Source organism: Bos mutus, chromosome 24, assembly GCF_027580195.1.
Source record: "Bos mutus isolate GX-2022 chromosome 24, NWIPB_WYAK_1.1, whole genome shotgun sequence".
NCBI lineage: Eukaryota > Metazoa > Chordata > Mammalia > Artiodactyla > Bovidae > Bos > Bos mutus.
Window position 1 is genome coordinate 22,107,321 of NC_091640.1, and position 19,327 is coordinate 22,126,647.

The following is a 19,327-nucleotide window of genomic DNA, read 5'->3' on the forward strand; positions in this document are numbered from 1 at the left end:
AAGACATTCATCATGGAATCCACTATCTAATTTGCACCAATTGCTTTAATATTACTGCTGGCATCTTCATATTTCTTGTAACTGGACTCTTCCAATATTTTTTTGGCTGTTTTTTGGCTGTTAATGTATCCTTTATTTTATTCTCTTATTTTCCTAGACTACATCTTCAAGTTGTTTTGTTGAGAGGCTAAGAGAAGTTTTAAAGTAAGAAAATGTCTATTTGTTTTCATACTTTATTCATAGTTGGGCTGAGTACAGAACCATAGTTCCAAACTCAGTCCCCTCTGAACATTGAATGCATGGGTGCACTGTCTCCCAACCTGTAGTATCAGGTATCAAAGTTCATGCCATATAGGCGATCACTCTTCTGTGGGTAATCCTCTCAAGGTCTGACATTCTCAATGTCTAAACTCAGATGCTCTAAGTCTCTTTTATCCTGAAATTTCACCAATGTGGGTTTGGGATTTTTATTTTACTCAACAGTCAGTGGCCTCTCCTAATCTGAATTGTTATGTCTTTTTTCCTCTCCAATGTCTTTATTTTTCCTTTAAGGACTCTTTTTAAACAATGGTGGAACTTTAGGATCATCTTTCCATATCGCCAATACTTTTTTTAACCTTTTCTATCTTCTCACGTTTGGCTCTATACTCTGGAATAGTCTTTAGCTACATTCAGGAAGTCTTTCTCTTGACTTTCAGTTTGTAAGAACTCATGTTTTCTAACTGCTTTGTGTCCATAACTGCTCTTCTTTTGAAAAGATGGTAGTGAAGTTTAATGGATGCAATACTTTTCATAGTGTCTAAGGAGAGTAATTAGATTTTTTCATTGTCTTCTTCTATTCTCAGAATTATTTTATTTGGATTATAATAATTCTGTGAATCATTTCATCTGTTTTTTATTTTTATTTAGATTAAAAAAATTAGCAAGCAATATAATCCTATTTCTTTTCATCTTGTAGATGTTTGTCAATTTCTGGTCCTCATTCATGTTTCCAGAATGGGCATGCCTTTATTCTTTTAAAATTTTATTCAGTTAGCCAAAAATTTGTTCGGGTTTTTCTGTAAGATGGTATGGAAGAACCCAAACAAACTTTTTTTGCCTACTTAATATTTCAGTTGAAGATGTGGAGAGAGGAGAAACAACTATAGAGACTACCATCTTAAAAACTCACTTTCTTATAGAGTATTTGCATTGTCTTCAATATTTCCTACTATCTAAAATGTCAAACTTACATAATTTAGTCTGGTATTTGGGACTGGATGCAGTTACATCTCAGCTTGTCTTTCTTCTTAATCCTCCATTTATCATATTTAAGAATCAGTCATTCCCCTGCCCCACTGAGCGGGGTTATGCTCTGTTTCCCTGCATCTTCTGACTCGTGCCTGTAATGTCCTTTTCCTTCTTTTTTATCTACTCACATTTTACAAAGGTAGGTTGGGCTCAAAGTTGCCTTTCTGAAGTCTTTAGGAGCATCCTAAGATGGCCAAAATCTGCATTACTTAAAAACATTTGAGTTCTGTATAAATGATTGTTTTTTGAGCCAGCAATGTCAGTTTTTTTAACCAAAATCTTATCTACCATATTTATTCTGAAACCAAAAATAATTTTACCCAAGTGAATCCGCCTGCAATGCAGGGGATCCCGGTTCAATTCCTGGGTCAAGAAGATCCCCTGGAGAAGGGATAGGCTACCCATTCCAGTATTCTTGGGCTTCCCTTGTGGCTCAGCTGGTAAAGAATCTGCCTACAATGTGGGAGACCTGGGTTTGATCCCTGGGTTTGGAAGATCCCCTGGAGAAAGGAAAGGCTACCCACCAAGTATTCTGGCCTGGAGAATTCCATGGACTGTATAGTCCATGGGGTTGCAAAGAGTTGAACACGAATGAGCGACTTTCACTTTAATGTTCACTTTCAAGTAGGATAAACTTTTAAAGGCAAATGTTTCATGTTTTGATATCTTACTAAACAATTCATGCTAAGTTGCTTCAGTTGTGTCCTACTCTGCAACCCTATGGACCATAGCCTGTCAGGCTCCTCTGTCCACGGGATTCTCCAAGCAAGAATACCAGAGTAATCTCAAGTCTCCTGCGCTGGGAGGTAGATTCTTTACCACTAGTGCCACCTGGCAAGCCCTACTAAACAATAAACATATCAAACTGTTGATGAGATGCAGCTTAAAAAAATAGTCTGCCTGAGTTAGGCAATTTTCATTATAGATTGTTGTCTTGATCAGGACACAAGAGTGGTTAGACATTCTTATTTCAAGAAAGCTGCGTAGAATTGTTATGCCTGGATGGAGGCAACAATATCATTACACAATGTTCCAAGTGCTCAATTCATATTTTTTGACAGACCAAGCAAAGTTTCTAAGCCAGACACTGGAAAAAGATGTGCTTATGGTTCAGTCCAACTTAGAAGCCAAAGTAATGTTTCGTGAGTAGCATTACCTCACACAGATCTGAAAGATCTCTCTCCCCAAGAGCGAAAATAAAATTAGCGACCAGAATCCCATGAGAGAAACTCTACCAGGCAGATATTCTATAGCCTAGTCATTGCCTTGAGAAATAACAGAATGACACGTCAGTATTTGGAAACATCATGGTCCAGTAAGGCTTGACACCATATCCCAAAGCAGACATATGAAGTATTGGAAAATAAAATATCCTCATGTCCTAGGGTTAAGTCCTTTAGGCAGGCACTCTGAGGCTTATTACTACCTTGGCTGTTCATGTTCCCTAATATGGTTGACATCAACCTGATAATCTGTGATTCATTTGAATGGCTTTCTTGAAGACTCAAACGTGACTAACTTGAGAACAGAGACAAACACGTCAGTGCATGCATTTTAAGCAGAATGATATTTGAAGTAAGACATGCTGAAAATTTGTCATCTACAAGTCACTGGGCAACCTGATCCCAAGCCAGTTTTATAGTCTGTACAGAATTCAAGAAGCATATGCATGCATGCTAAGTCGTTTCAGTCATATCCAACTCCTTGTGACCCCATGGACTGTAACCCGCACGGCTCCTCTGTCCATGGGATTCTCCAGGCAAGAATACTGGAATGGGTTGCTGTGCTCTTCTCCACAAGAAGCATATATTAAGTACCTAATGTCTAGGAGTCTGCTCAGTCATGTCTTGACTCTTTGTGACCTTGTGGACTCTAATCCACCAGGCTCCTCTATCCATGGAATTTTTCAGGCAAGAATACTGGAGCAAGTTGCCACTTCCTACTCCAGGGACTCTTCCCAACCCAGGGGAATGTATCTCCTGCACTGGCAGGTGGATTCTTTACCACTGCACCACCTAGGAAGCCCCCAAAGTCTGGGAGAGGGGATGATAGTTAAGATATAATGCACTGTCTACTGCTCTTGAGAATATAATGTTTGGAAGTTAAAAATTACATATGTGAGGTGAAAGTCACTCAGTCATGTCCGACTCTCTGCAACCCCAATGACTATACAGTCCATGGAATTCTCCAGTCCAGAATACTGGAGTGGGTAGCCTTTCCCTTCTCCAGGAGATCTTCCCAAACCGGGATCAATCCCAGTCTCCCACACTGCAGGCACATTCTTTACCAGCTGAGCCACAAGGGAAGCCCATATATGAAACATTTATTTAAAATCCAAGATACTATCCAATCAGAAATTCCGTAGTATTATAACTAGTATTCACAAGGGATGTGAAAACACAGAAGAATGAGACTTCCAGTTGGGGGTATCAACCAACCACTTATGATCTACAAGTATAAAACCTTCTAAAGTTAGTTTTGAAACAGACTCCACACATCAAACAGGAGGGTTGGAATAATAATGGTAAGCTGACTCTAAAGACTTGCATAGATATTAATACTGCAATCATGAGGATGTGTGGCAGCATGGAAACTGATCATGACAAAGTGAAATAAAAGGCAGTATCCCAAAGTATGCATAGGGGTTCCCTGGAGGCTCAGCCGTCAAGAATCCACCTGATCAGTGCAGGAGACGCAGGTTCGGTCCCTGGATCAGGAAGATTCCCTGGAGAAGGAAATGGCAACCTACTCCAGTATTCTTGCCTGGAGAATTCCATGGGCAAAGGAGCCTGGCGGGCTACAGTCCATGGATCTCAAAAGAGTCAGACATGATTTAGTGACTAAACAAAACAAACAAAAGTACTGCACAAGGTATGCTTACAACTATGTCAAATTACATGAAGGAGGGCATTTGTAGCATATGGGTAGGATTATAGGTGTTTGCTCTTTATGATTTCCACTATTATTATTATTTTCAATAGTGGAAATTTTAGAAATGCTATAGAAGAAAATATACAAATAGACAGGTTAGCAAGCAGGCAGCATTTGAACTCCAGGAAATGTTTGATTAGATGATAGTAAGTGATCTAACATACCTCTCATAAAACATATCATGAAAGAAAGTTAAAGTTGCTCAGTTGTGTCTGACTCTTTGCAACACCATGGACGGTAGCCTGCCAGGCTCCTCTGTCCATGGAATTCTCCAGGCCAGAATACTGGAGTGGGTTGCCATTCCCTTCTCCAGGGGATGTTCCCAAACCAGGGATTGAACCCAGGTCTCCCACATTGCAGGTGGCTTCTTTACCATCTGAGCCACCAGGGAAGCCCAAGATACATCTTAAATTATGCAAGTATCAGGAAGTTTGAGACTTTGCCATGATGGTGACCAAGATGCTGGGACCTGTCTTTATTTCTTGTCATTTTTGTCCAAATGATCATACATCTATGACACTAATAGTTGTATTTCCATGGCGAGGTACCTACAATTAACACAACTGAAGTGGCAGGGTGCATGCTGGGCAAGAGAGGTGGAATACAGGTACAACTTCTGAGATAATCGGATCACACACACACTTAAAGTCATTTGCCTCCTATTGCCTCCACTCTACTTCCAGTCCCACCCTAAGGTGTTCTGATGCTGGGGTAATTCTTAGCCTGAGCATCCGGCTGTGAGTACTGCTTGTGGAAATGACTTTGGATTCACACCTGCCGGGATTCTCATCTTGCCTCTACCGCTGACCAGCTCTGTGCCTTGAACAAGCTAGTCATTACTTTGAAACTCCATTTCCTCTTTTCTAAAAAAGCATAAGCAAGTTTCATGGAGGACATCTAAAGATGAACAAGATGATAATGAGTGTGAAGCTGCTGGCAGAGTATTTGTACCCACTTGGCATTAAGTTTGTTCTCTCCCCACAATTTTCCTTTGTACACAGGACTCTGGTGTTCAGGTATCAGAGGCAGAATTCAGGCAGAAATGAAGGTGACTCCCCCTTAGCAGTAGGTTGTTTGCAGAGCTTGCTCCCTCCCCTATGCTTCACCTCCCATGCATTAGCATCCCGACTTGATATGGCAGGATGAGATTAGGCCAGACTTGTTTGGACATTAAAGATCAGAGTGAATTTCCTGGGTTGGCTGTATTTGTAAACTGTATTTAAAACTTTGGTCCTGTCTAATCTGGCTTTTATTTATTTGTTTGTTTTGCCATGAGGCATGTGAGATCTTAGTTTCCTGGCCAGGGGTAGAACCCACATCCTCTGTGTTGGGTTCTCTGTGTTGGAAGCACACAGTCTTAACCACCGGGCCACCAGGCAAGTCCCTAATCTGCCTTTTAGAACTGGCTAGATCTCTTCATGGAGAAGGCAATGGCAACCCACTCCAGTACTCTTGCCTGGAAAACCCCATGGATGGAGGAGCCTGGTGGGCTGCAGTCCATGGGGTCGCTAAGAGTTGGGCACGACTGAGCTACTTCACTTTCACTTTTCACTTTCATGCGCTGGAGAAGGAAATGGCAACCCACTCCAGTATTCTTGCCTGGAGAATCCCAGGGACAGAAGAGCCTAGTGGGCTGCCGTCTATGGGGTCACACAGAGTCGGACACGACTGAAGTGACTTAGCAGCAGATCTCTTCAAGAAACTTAGAGATACCAAGGGAACACTTCATGCAAAGATGGGCTTGATAAAGGACAGAAATGGTATGGACCTAACAGAAGCAGAAGATATTAAGAAGAGGTGGCAAGAATACACAGAAGAACTGTACAAAAAGATCTTCACGACCAAGATAATCACGATGGTGTGATCACTCACTTAGAGCCAGACATCCTGGAATGTGAAGTCAAGTGGGCCTTAGAAAGCATCACTACGAACAAAGCTAGTGGAGGTGATGGAATTCCAGTTGAGCTCTTTCAAATCGTGAAAGATGATGCTGTGAAAGTGCTGCACTCAATATGCCAGCAAATTTGGAAAACTCAGCAGTGGCCACAGGACTGGAAAAGGTCAGTTTTCATTCCAATCCCAAAGAAAGGCAATGCCAAAGAATGCTCAAACTACCACACAATTGCACTCATCTCACACGCTAGTAAAGTAATACTCAAAATTCTCCAAGCCAGGCTTCAGCAATATGTGAACCGTGAACTTCCAGATGTTCAAGCTGGTTTTAGAAAAGGCAGACGAACCAGAGATCAAATGGCCAACATCTGCTGGATCATCAAAAAAGCAAGAGAGTTCCAGAAAAACATCGATTTCTGCTTTATTGACTATGCCAAAGCCTTTGACTATGTGGATCACAATAAACTGTGGAAAATTCTGAAAGAGATGGGAATACCAGACCACCTGACCTGCCTCTTGAGAAACCTATACGCAGGTCAGGAAGCAACAGTTAGAACTGGACATGGAACAACAGACTGGTTCCAAATAGGAAAAGGAGTACATCAAGGCTGTATATTGTCACCCTGCTTATTTAACTTATATGCAGAGTACATCATGAGAAATGCTGGGCTGGAGGAAGCACAACCTGGAATCAAGATTGCTGGAAGAAATATCAATAACCTCAGATATGCAGATGGCACCACCCTTATGGCAGAAAGTGAAGAGGACCTAAAAAGCCTCTTGATGAAAGTGAAAGAGGAGAGTGAAAAAGTTGGCTTAAAGCTCAACATTCAGAAAACGAAGATCATGGCATCTGGTCCCATCACTTCATGGGAAATAGATGGGGAAACAGTGGAAACAGTGTCAGACTTTATTTTTGGGCTCCAAAATCACTGCAGATGGTGACTGCAGCCATGAAATAAAAGACGCTTACTCCTTGGAAGGAAAGTTATGACCAACCTAGATAGCATATTCAAAAGCAGAGACATTACTTTGCCAACAAAGGTCCATCTAGTCAAGGCTATGGTTTTTCCAGTAGCCATGTATGGATATGAGAGTTGGACTGTGAAGAAAGCTGAGTGCCGAAGAATTGACGCTTTTGAACAGTGGTGTTGGAGAAGACTCTTGAGAGTCCCTTTGACTGCAGGGAGATCCAACCAGTCCACCCTAAAGAGATCAGTCCTGGGTGTTCTTTGGAAGGAATGATGCTGAAGCTGAAACTCCAGTACTTTGGCCACCTCATGCGAAGAGTTGACTCATTGGAAAAGACTCTGATGCTGGGAGGGATTGGGGGCAGGAGGAGAAGGGGACGACAGAGGATGAGATGGCTGGATGGCATCACTGACTCGATGGACGTGAGTGTGAGTGAACTCCGGGAGTTGGTGATGGACAGGGAGGCCTGGCGTGCTGCAATTCATGGGGTCGCAAAGAGTTGGACACGACAGAGCGACTGAACTGAAACTGAACTGTCCAATACAGTAGCCACTGGCTGCATGTGGCTAGTTACACTGAATTAAAATGAAATAAAGTTAAAAATGCATAAAAATGTTCCTCCATCAAACATCTCAAATAATCATTGGGCACATATGGCTAGTGGCTACCGAATTATCTGGCATAGACAGAACATTTTGATCACTGAAGAACAATTATAACTCCACTCTGGGTTCTGGGGGTATCAGTGGGAATAAGAAATGTCATAGGCTTGTATATTTTGGAAATGAATCCTTTGTCAGTTGTTTCATTTGCTACTATCTTCTCCCATTCTGAGGGTTGTTTTTTCACCTTGCTTTTCAATGACATTCAGCCCAAGAAGATAAACTCAGATAGTGAAGCAGGGTAGAAGAAAAACACATTTCTTGATTAGGGGGAGTCAATATACACAAGCATTCTAGGCACGAGCCCATGAGAGACATCAATAGCATTCTCTCCACATACCACCAGCCACTTGCAAAAAAACTGTGATAAGATACATCAACTTCAGTAACTTAAGTGACATTTTTGCTAGCAAAAATGAGTACTCTTAAGCAGATCCTGGTAGTCTGTGCATAAGGCAGAAATCTACAGGGATATACAATTTGTTAAAGGCTTGCCAAGCGGTCTGGAAGTTTTATTTCTTCACACAAAGGCAACACTTGCCTCCAGCACCACAAGTACCTGTGACAGGCAACACAAGTTTGTGAATGGGAGATGAGACACCCAACAACTTGGTTCACAGTCCAGAGTTTCATTCTGAATCAGTTGCTAATTAAGGGTGGCCCCCAATAACCTATTCTGTCAACAGGGGGCCCTGGTGAGTTAGTTACAATCACTGTACAAAGGTCAAACTCATAAACCCAACAGTATCTGCAGCTCTTAACCTAGTCACCGGGCGCCTGCAACATTTTCAAAAGAATACAGCCTTTGCCCCACTTAACGTAACCCTACTGTCCTTGAGATCAATTTCATGTTTCCCTCAAAAGGAGCCCTTATGAAGTTCTTATCTACCCGGTACATATGCCTCATTTGAACTTCTGAACCCTTTTGGGGTGCAGGGGTGGGGGGTAGGCGCTCTGCCTAGAAGATGAGCACAGCTGTAAGTTCATGGCCTCCAAACCCCAGTGGATGTTGGTGCTTCCAGAGCGCCCTCCGCTTCCTAGGCGGCAGTCTGTCATTATTCGTGAACCAGTCATTTCAATACTTTGCCAGTTTCTTTAGATCTCTGACCCTTCCACCTTTCCTCCCTCAGCAGATGGTCTTGTCTGGGACTTCAGAGGGTAATTGAAGCCACTAGACCAGCATTTAACTTCCTGCCCCCAAACCTGCACATTTACCTTCAAGGCAGCCATCTTATTCTGTTTCTTGTTTGTTGCAATGAAGAGGCATGTCCTGGCTAGCTGCCTCCTGCTCTGTAACCTTCTCCCAGACCCTTCCTTCCTTCCTCCAGACCCTTACATGCCGCTTCTACTGGCTCATTCCCAGCGGTATTTGAAGTGGTCAAGTCTCTTCCATCCACTCTCAATCAACCCTTCTTCCCTATAGGTCCCTCTTTCTCTCCTCATCCTTTGAACCAAATATCTCAAGGCTTATCTAAGCTGCCCTCTCCATGTCCCCCTCTCTCCTCAACTTCCATGCTGGATCCCACTTCCACCATGAGATTGAAATCATCATCAAGATTACTAACAACCGTTCTGCTGCTGAATCAGTAGGCACTTTTTAGGCATTATCTCCCTTAACCTCTGTGAGGCATTTGGGTTTATCAATCCTTGGCTTTTTGCTTAGTCTCCCATCCAAGTGCTAACCAGGCCTCCTGCTTAGCTTCCGAGATCAGCAAGACCACGTGCATTCATGCTGGGGTGGCTGTAGACTTACTCAGTCTCGAATGTTATCTTCCCCTGGCTTCCATGAGAGTATACACAGCTGGTCTCTCTCCCATGTTTCTGGTTACTCACTTTCAATCTCTCTCTCTCATTGTAATGAAACACAGAGAACTTACCATTTTAACCATTTAAGTCAGCAGTACATTCACACTGCCGTGCAGCCATCATCAGCATCCTTCTCTAGAACTCTCTTCATCTCACAAAACCAGAATGCTATACCCATTACACAATAACTTTCAAAAAACAAATATAGTAATATTGCTTATATGTGGAATCTAGAAAAATTATACAGATGAACTTATTTACAAAGCAGAAATAGATACACATAAGTAGAAAACAAACTTATGGGTACCAAGGAGGAAAGAGCGGGTGGAATGAATAGGGAGATTGCGATTGACAAATAAACACTGCTATGTATAAAATAGATAACTAATGAGAACCTACTGGATAGCACAGGGAACTCTACTTAATGCTCTGTGGTGACCTAAATAGGAAGGAAATCTAAAAAAGAGGGGATATATGTATATGTGTTGCTGTTGTTTAGTTGCTAAGTTGTGTTCAACTCTTTTGCGACCCCATGAACTGTAGCTTGCCAGGCTCCTCTGTCCATGGGATTCTCAGGCAAGAATACTGGAGTGGGTTGCCATGCCCTCCTCCAGGGGATCTTCCCAACCCAGGGACTGAGCTCACATCTCCCACACTGGCAGGCCGAGTCTTTACCACTGAGTCACCAGGGAAGCCCATATATATGTATACCTGATTTACTTTGCTGTCCAGCAGAAACTAGCACAACATTGTAAAGCAACTATACTCCAGTAAAGATTCAAAAAACAAAAAAACAATAACTTCTCAGTTTCTCCTCCTCCCAAGAACCTTGATAAGCATGATGCTTGTTCCTGCTTTATGAATTTGGCTGCTCTAGGTATCTCACATAAGTGGAATTGTATTCTTATGTAAATGGAGCTTTTCTGTGACAGATATTTCACTTACCATCCTCGAGGTTCATCTATGCTGTAGCATATAATAGAATTACCTTCCTTATTTAGGCTGAATAGCATTCCATCGTATGTATATACCGTATTTTGTTTATCCATTCACCTGTTGATGGGCACTTTGGTTGCCTTTGGATATTGTGAATAATACTACTATAAACATGAGTGTACTCTTTTTTTCCCCTTAATCTACCTCTTAAATATTGGTGATCTTCAAGGTTGTATTCTCCTTGGGCAGTTTTACCTGTATTCATGGTTTATTGTTTACATGCTGCTGCTAAGTCGCTTCAGTCATGTCTGATTCTGTGCGATCCTATAGACGGCAGCAAACCAGGCTCCCCCATCCCTGGGATTCTCCAGGCAAGAATACTGGAGTGGGTTGCCATTTCTTTCTCCAATGCATGAAAGTGAAAATTGAAAGTGAAGTCGCTCAGTCGTGTCCGACTAGTGACTCTCAAAACTATACCGTGGTTCAATTTTTCTGTTTTGGGATTCAGATCCTAATAGGAACATATATCCTCTTGGATGACTACTTTTTACTTTGGCATCCCTGAAGGGGGTCCCCAAGGATCAATTTGTGCTCCCGCAGAAGATGCTTCTCCATTAATCCCTTCTTGATACACCTTGTATTCCCTATAGCCCTTACCTGACTTTCTCTTCTCAACACTGAAATAGATTACCACACGGCAAGCACTCAATAGATGTGCTGAATGAATGAATTAGACCTTGACCTCTCACTTACCCAACCCTGTCTATTTTGCTTTCTAAACTGTGCTCAACCTCCTCTCTATCCTCTGTGTGCTAAGTCACTTCAGTGGTGTCTGACTCTAACCCCCAGGCTTCTCTCTCCATGGGGATTCTCCAGGCAAGAATACTGCAGTGGGTTGCCATGCCCTCTGCCAGGGCATCTTCCTGACCTGGGGATCAAATCCTTGGCTCTCATGTCTCCTGAATTGGCAGGTGGGTTCTTTGCCACTAGAGCCACCTGGGAACCCCCACTGTCACCATCACCTAATCCAGATGCTCGTCAACATCTTTCACTTTATGTCTCTACTTTTAATCTCATCCTCTCCTGATCACTTTCCATACAGAGTGACCACCCTTAGATAAAAATGATAGAAGTTTTACTCCTCTACTTAAACACCTCAAATATCCCTTTGAGGATACAACCCAAAGTTCATCATTGGCCTCCCAAGGCCCTTCCTGATCTGCTTGTCCATCCAGCCCTCCCTCTCACTATCACCCTGAGGCTGCAGCTCATTACTGAACTTCTTTCAATTTCACTAATACACCATATGCTTCTCATATTTTCTTTCCAGGTCTTTGAAGATGCTACTCTTTCTGCCCAAACAATCTCTCGTTCTCTGCAATCCCCCTCTGATCAATACCTGCTCGCTCCTCCTTTTCCTTCAGGTCTTAGATGAGATGTCACTGCCTCTTGGAAGTCTCATCCAACCTCCCTGTTCCAGTCGTGGCTTTGCTGTCACTGCTAGGAGGTTCACAGGATGCCATGGAGGTGCCTACCATAGTACTCAGCACCCTGAAGAAGAAGCTGCCCGTTTTATTAGTGTCCCCTATGGTGGGTCATAGCTCCCGGGGCTGAGACTCTTTCTTACCCAAACATACCCTCTGCACCTTGCACAGAGATGGGACCATGGTAGAAGCTTAATATTTAACATGCAATCCTCTAAAATAATTCAGCCTGGGACACTTCAAACATCCAGAAAAGTATTAAAAAAATTGTATAACAGCAATAACATACACAGTACTCACAAGCTATATTCTGTAGTTAACATTTAGCCATATTTTCTTCATCTAATCATCTTGCACTATTTGACAAATCATTTTAAAGCAAATCATAGAGAAAATGAATGAATTCTTCAGTCTTACCAACATGTCCACAGACCATAGAAAATAAACTACTGAAGAAAGGGATAAAGAAATAGGAATAGAAACCTTTAAATCTCTACCTAACTGCAGCTAAGTGAAATTCAGAAATGAGAACATTAAGCTGGGCATCAGATACTTTTATAAATGTACTCTCACTCCATCATTTAATTCTCATGAGCCTTACAAGGTCACCTCATTAATAAACAAAAGGAACTCTGTCAAGACCCTGTAGCTCTAGGAGGGAAGGAGAAAGAAAATAAACATTTGCTGAGCCCCATGATGTATCCAACACTTACGTTACTGCCAATTACTCTCACAACAAACTCAAGATGTAAAAACTCAGTGAGGTCAAGTTATTGGCCCAGAACCTAAGGGAGGAAAATGGCAGATGTAGGAATTTGTTCCAGGTTTCCCTCTCTTTCCACCACTATTCATTACTATTTAAATTACAATTTAAAATATATAAACTATATATATATTTTTTTTACTGTGGTCCAAGATGACTAAAACACATATTATTGCTTCTACAGGCACGAGGAATGCCTAGGCTAACTTTTTAGTTCTTTCTAGCCCTGGGGTATAGTGGGCTTCCCAGGTGGCTCAGTGGTAGAGAATCTGCCTCCCATACAGTAGACATAGGAGGCACGGGTTTGATTCCTGGGTCAGGAAGATCCCCTGGAGGAAGAAATGGCAACCTACTCCAGTATTCTTGCCTGGAAAATCCCATGGACAGAGGAGCCTGGCAGGCTACCATTTATGCAGTTGCAAACAGTTGGATGTGACTGAGCACACACATACATACCCCTTCGTGGTATAGATGAGGCAGAGGAAATTACAACGGTGAACTAGAACCAGCAGCATGTGAGATCAGAAGCCAGGGACCTGGTGCCCTGGCTTTGCCACCGAATGTCTGACACTAGGCTAGTCACCCAGCTCTGTGCACCCAACAATGTTCACCTGCCAAACGACTGAGCCGGATGAGATTCCTTCCAGCTGTTACAAAACACAACACACAGGAAACTCTGCGCTTCTTAGAGCTTTGCCTCAGTCATCAGCTGGCGAGGCTTGGATGGAGGTCTTCCTGATCCCAGCCCCAGGTTTTGTACACTCAGTGAATGTGCTCCCTGGGGCAACGAACTGTAAATGGAGGCCGGTGTCGGTCAGTGCAGGCAGAATAACTTCAGACTTCCAGAAGCATATCTCCCACAGATTCTAACATGATAACTGCAGATGAAGACGGTGCCAGAAGAGGAGCTGGGGAAAAGTCCCTGCTCAAAAAAACCCTGGTTTCATCTCTACCACTTGTACCCTCTGCTAGTTGAGCCATCCCACTGATCACACTTATACTCTTTGGTGGGGGGGGGCGGTATAGAAACTTTTATGTATTTATTTTTTATTCATTTTTATTGAAGTATACTTGCTTTACAATGTTATGTTAGTTTCTGCTCTACAGCAAAGTGAATTGGCTACATGTTTACATATATGCCCTCTTTTTTGGATTTCCTTCTCATTTAGGTCACCACAGAGCACTGAGTAGAGTTCCCTGTGCTACATAGTGGGTTCTCCTTAGGTATCTATTATATATATATATATATGTAAGTATTTTATACACAGCATCAATAGTGTATATATGTCAATTCCATCTCCTAATTCATCCCATCCCTCCATGCCCCCTGAGCATACAACTTTTTTTTTTAAAGGCTGTTTATCCCACTAGAGTAAACTTTAAGAGCTCTGTCTTTTCCCCTTTATATTCCTAGCTTGTAGCAGGGGACTTGGCATGTAGTTGGCAATCAAGACATGCTTATGGAATGAAAGGCAAATCTTACCACCTCCAAACATCCCAATGCAACTTATGTTCAAAGTTCAGCTCAGACACCATCTCAACCTCCCCTCATCCCTCCCAAATGCCCATTGTATTGTCGCTATGTTTCTTCCATGATGTGTCTCATCTTCTAAATTTTATTAGTTCTTTATGTGTGTAACATAACTCCCTAGTAAGATCAAAGTCACACAGAAGCTATCCTCTGCTCACCATTAAAACCCTATAATACATAGTTCATATTTGCTGTTCTTCAGTTGCCTAGTTACGTCTGACTCTTAGCGACCCCGTGGACTGCCGCATGCCAGGCCTCCCTGTCCCTCACCATCTCCTGGAGTTTGCCTGATTTCATGTCCTTTGTATCAATGATGCCATCCAGCTGCCTTCAGTCTTTCCCAGTGATAGTTCATAGTAGGCACTCAATAAATACTTGTGGAAGTAGAATGTCATATATATACATACAAACATACATTCACATACACAAAGTAACTGTCCCAGTTCTTTAAATATAGAAGACATTAATTACTATTAAGTACTGTTTCTTATAAAGTTGTGGTGAGGCTAATACCCTCAAATTGCAAACACTTGTAGAATACTCCAAACCTTTTAAGAAAAGATATTGTAAACTAGACTAAAAGTTATAAAACTGGTCACATCCTTGGATAATATTACTTCTGGGTTATTGTCCTAAGGAAAAAACCAAACCAAACCAACCAAAACAATAACAAAATGTACAAAAAAAAGTTAGTACAGCATTTTTTAGTGAAAAATTAGCAACTATTATGGGACATTGATGCAATATAATACTATTTTGTCCTAATGACTTTTCCGATTACTCATGAAAGATTCTTGTGACTAATGCTAAATAAAACACAGAGTTCACATGCACTGTTACCCACTGTAGAAAAACAGAAATACTTATGGGAATAGCAAATATGCACAAAAAAGAAAATTATTTTAGAATGGTGTTGGTAGATATATTTTTTACTCAAAGTTTCCTTTAAATTTATTGTTTTTATAATAAAAAAAAATTTGGTAGAGTCAACATTAACCCATCTCTAATGTGGCTATATTTCCCATAGACAGCTATTTAGTGAGGGTCAAAGTGGCAAGCCACTCCAGTATTATTGCCTGGAGAATTCCATGCACAGAGGAGACTGGCAGGCTACAGTCCATGGGATCTCAAAGACTAGAACATGAGTGAGCGACTGAGCAGACATCATCAAAGCATAAATTAAAATGTTTGCTAATAGCTATCACTCCCGTATTTAACTCTAGCACTCAAGTGGTACTGAGTAAGGATGCTATTCTGTGTCATGAATACAAAGCATAGGCATCGTGTGCAGACACAGACACAAGTTTGGATGAGAAGCAAGAAATTAGACCCGGAACGGGAATCTCAGGAACCACACAAATGAGGACGAGGTCACTCACTCAAGGAAACTATTCATACTGGTTTCTCAGGGGGTTAACTTAGGAGGCTGCCACCCAGCAGGGGTATGCAGAGAAGGCAGAGGAGTGAAGGATGGCTGTCTGCTTGAATCACCACCATCTCCTGTCCCCTGACCGTGTATTATCTCACATTAAAGCTGTAAACCTGCCAGTCTAATGCCACTGGCTGCCTGTATTTGCCAATAAAGTTTTATTGGAACCCAACCAGGTCCGTTCATTTACGTTATGTTTTCATTCTACAACGAGTTGGATACTTGTGACAGAGACTGTATGATCAACCCACAAAGCAGGAAAGTATTTACAATGTAGTTCTTTACAGAAAAATAATTTGTTATATAAGCTATATAAGGAGATTTATACACAGATGCCCAGTTTAGGGTCAACTTTTTCTATTACTTTTTTCTTCAAACTTGCCAGCTTAGAAGATAAATTATACGATCACCTTATTAACCAAGCAGAATTTTGAGGGTGAAAGGGAGTGCTAAGTGGATACTATTCCAGGACAACAGAAGTTACGTAGGACAGCCCAGGACACCAGATCTATGGGCACCCTCCCGGGGCATAAGTGTATGTGTGTGCTTAGTTGCTTAGTCATCTTTGACTCTTTTGTGACACTTTGGACTATAGCCTGCCACGTTCCTCTGTCCATAGGATTTTCCTGGCAAAATACTGGAGTGAGTTGCCATTTTCTTCCTCCAGGGAACCTTCCTGATGCAGGGGTTGAACCCAAGTCTCCATGCCTCCTGCACTGCAGGCTGATTCTTTATCCATTGAGTGAAGAGCAGGTTTCAAAGGGTATTCAATGCCTGTCCAGAGACTACTTTTCTTTTTTTTGAATGAAGTATAGCCAGACCACCTTACCTGCCTCCTAAGAAATCTATGCAGGTCAAGAAACAACAGTTAGAACTGGATGTGGAACAACGGACTGGTTCCAAGTTGGGAAAGGAGTACATCAAGGCTGTATACTGTCATCCTGCTTATTTAACTTATATGCAAAGTACATCATGCGAAATGCCAGACTGGATGAAGCACAAGCTGGAATCAAGATTGCCAGGAGAAATATCAATAACCTCAGATATGCAGATGATACCACCCTTATGGCAGAAAGTGAAGAGGAACTGAAGAGCCTCTTGATGAAAGTGAAAGAGGAGAGTGAAAAAGCTGGCTTAAAACTCAACATTCAGAAAACTAAGATCATGGCATCCAGTCCCATCACTTCATGGCAAATAGATGGGGAAACAATGGAAACAGTGACAGACTTTATTTTTTGGGCTCCAAAATCACTGCAGATGATGACTGCAGCCATGAAATTAAAAGATGCTTGCTCCTTGGAAGAAAAGCTATGACCAACCTAGATAGCATATCAAAAAGCAGAGACATTTACTTTGCCAACAAAAGTCCATCTAGTCAAAGCTACAGTTTTTCCAGTAGTCATGTATGGATGTGAGAGTTGGACCATAAAGAAAGCTGAGTGCTGAAGAACTGATGCTTTCGAACTGTAGTGTTGGAGAAGACTCGAGAGTCCCTTGGACTGCAAGGAGATCCAGCCAGTCCATCTTAAAGGAGATCAGTCCTGAATATTCATTGGAGGGACTGATGCTGAAGCTGAAACTCCAGTACTTTGGCCACCTGATGGGAAGAACTGACTCTTTGGAAATGACCCTGATGCTGGGAAAGATTGAAGGCAGGAGGAGAAGGGGACAACAGAGGATGAGATGGTTGTTATCACCGATTCGATGGACATGAGTTTGAGCAAGCTCTGGGAGTTGATGATGGACAGGGAAGCCTGGCGTGCTACAGTCCATGGGGTCACAAAGAGTCGGGCACAACTGAGTGACTGAACTGAACTGATAGTTGATTTATAATGCTGTACAGCAAAGTGATTCAATTTTCCACCTATCTATACGTTCTTTTTAAAAAATATTATTTTCTACTGTGGTTTATCATAGGATATCGGATGTAGTCCGTTGTGCTATCCAGCAGCACCTTGTGTATCCATTCTCTATAATAGCTTACATCTGCTACCCCAGCCTCTCGTCCCAGTCCTCGTCACCCGCCTCCTCCTTGGCACCCACAGGTCTGCTCGCTTTCTTCATGAGCCTGTTTCCGTTTCACAGATGGGTTCATTTGTGTCATTTTTAGATTCCACCCGTAAGTGATATCATATAGTACTTATCTTTCTCTTCATGACTTATTTCCCTTAGTTTGGTAATCTCTAGTTGCATCCATGTTACTGCGAATGGCATTATTTCATTCCTTTCACGGCTGAGTATTATTCTGTTGTCTACCCCATCATCTTTATCCATTTCTCTGCTGATGGTCACTTAGGTTGCTTCCATGTCTTGGCTATGGTCAACAGTGCTGCTATGAACATAGAGGTACATATATCTTTTTGAATTATAGTTTGGTCTGGATATATGCCAGAAATGGAATTGCTGGATCGCATGGTAATCCTATTTTTAATTTTCTGAGGAAGCTTCGTACTGTTTTCCGTAGTGTAGCCACTTACATTCCCACCAACAGGAGAGAAGGGTTGTGTTAGGGGCTGCTTGTACGTGCATACAGAAAGCTCAGGCGGCTCCTCTTAGTGGTTCTTCTATTTCAGTTGCTCTCAGATGCCTTTCTACTTCCTTCCCTCCGTCTCAGCTCTGTCTGAGGTTCAGCTCTGGTTCTTGAAGAGTCTAGCTGTTTGGGCACCACTCAGGGTACACACAGCATCTCTACTTTCATTAGAGTAAAAGGGCAAATTTACTCATCCTATTTAAATAAACCTTAATCATTGCAAATAAGAATTTTGTACCTGTAATCACTTGGTTTAATATCTAGGCAACTCCTTAAAATTCTACTTTTAAGAATTTTCAGTTTCTCTTATCAAATAATTTATTTTAAAATGACCATCAACCATAGCATTTTATCCCAAAGAGATCCCAAGACAAACACGGTATATTACCCATTGATTTGAGCTTTTAGTACTCACCAATACTGTTTGGAAAATTACTGAAGAATGAAGTTGTTAATTTTATCCTTTCAGAGTGATACAAAATAAAACAGCACATACTCCACCCCTCCCACCCCCAAACACACACATCTGTCCCCTACTCGCTGTAAAAGTTTCAATGATATGGGCAGAAAAATAAAACCAAAGATCTTTAGAGCACCCCGAATGAAATCCAGGATGTTACACTTGGTGAGACTATTCCCTGTGTGAACAAAAGTAGCTCACAGCTTTGAAATCTCTCAGGATGGCTTTCCAAATATTGCCATCTGGTGGAATTTCAGTTAATTGCTCCTTTGTTCTAGTGAGCTCCTGGAATATTAGATAGCGCACCAGTGGGAAATAACAGAAGGTCAAATGATTGTGTCTCAAACACAAATCCCAAACTGGAAAAAAAAAAAAAAAAAAATGACGCTTTCTGAGCTTTCATCTCCTTTAAGACACCCATCTCTATTTTAAAGTCAATGGAGCAGTGGCCTGGATTTTTAACAAATAATCCCTTCTTCATAATTAGAAATATCCTGAGGTATCTTGGTATTTTCTCAGTTCACTTCTCACCAGGAAAATCTCCAAAATTAAACTTCAACTGGCGTGAGCATTTTTAGAGGAATTGCTGATAACAGCTAATTAGCTCTTGGTACACATGGGAAATGGAATGTTGCTTGAA

The 19,327-nt window shown here is 41.8% G+C and overlaps 1 protein-coding gene across 3 annotated transcripts in view; it reads right to left on the reverse strand.

The window, feature by feature from the left end:
• MAPRE2 (microtubule associated protein RP/EB family member 2) overlaps window positions 1-19,327 on the reverse strand; it is a 187,117-nt gene that overhangs the window by 136,690 nt on the left and 31,100 nt on the right. The window lies entirely within an intron of this gene.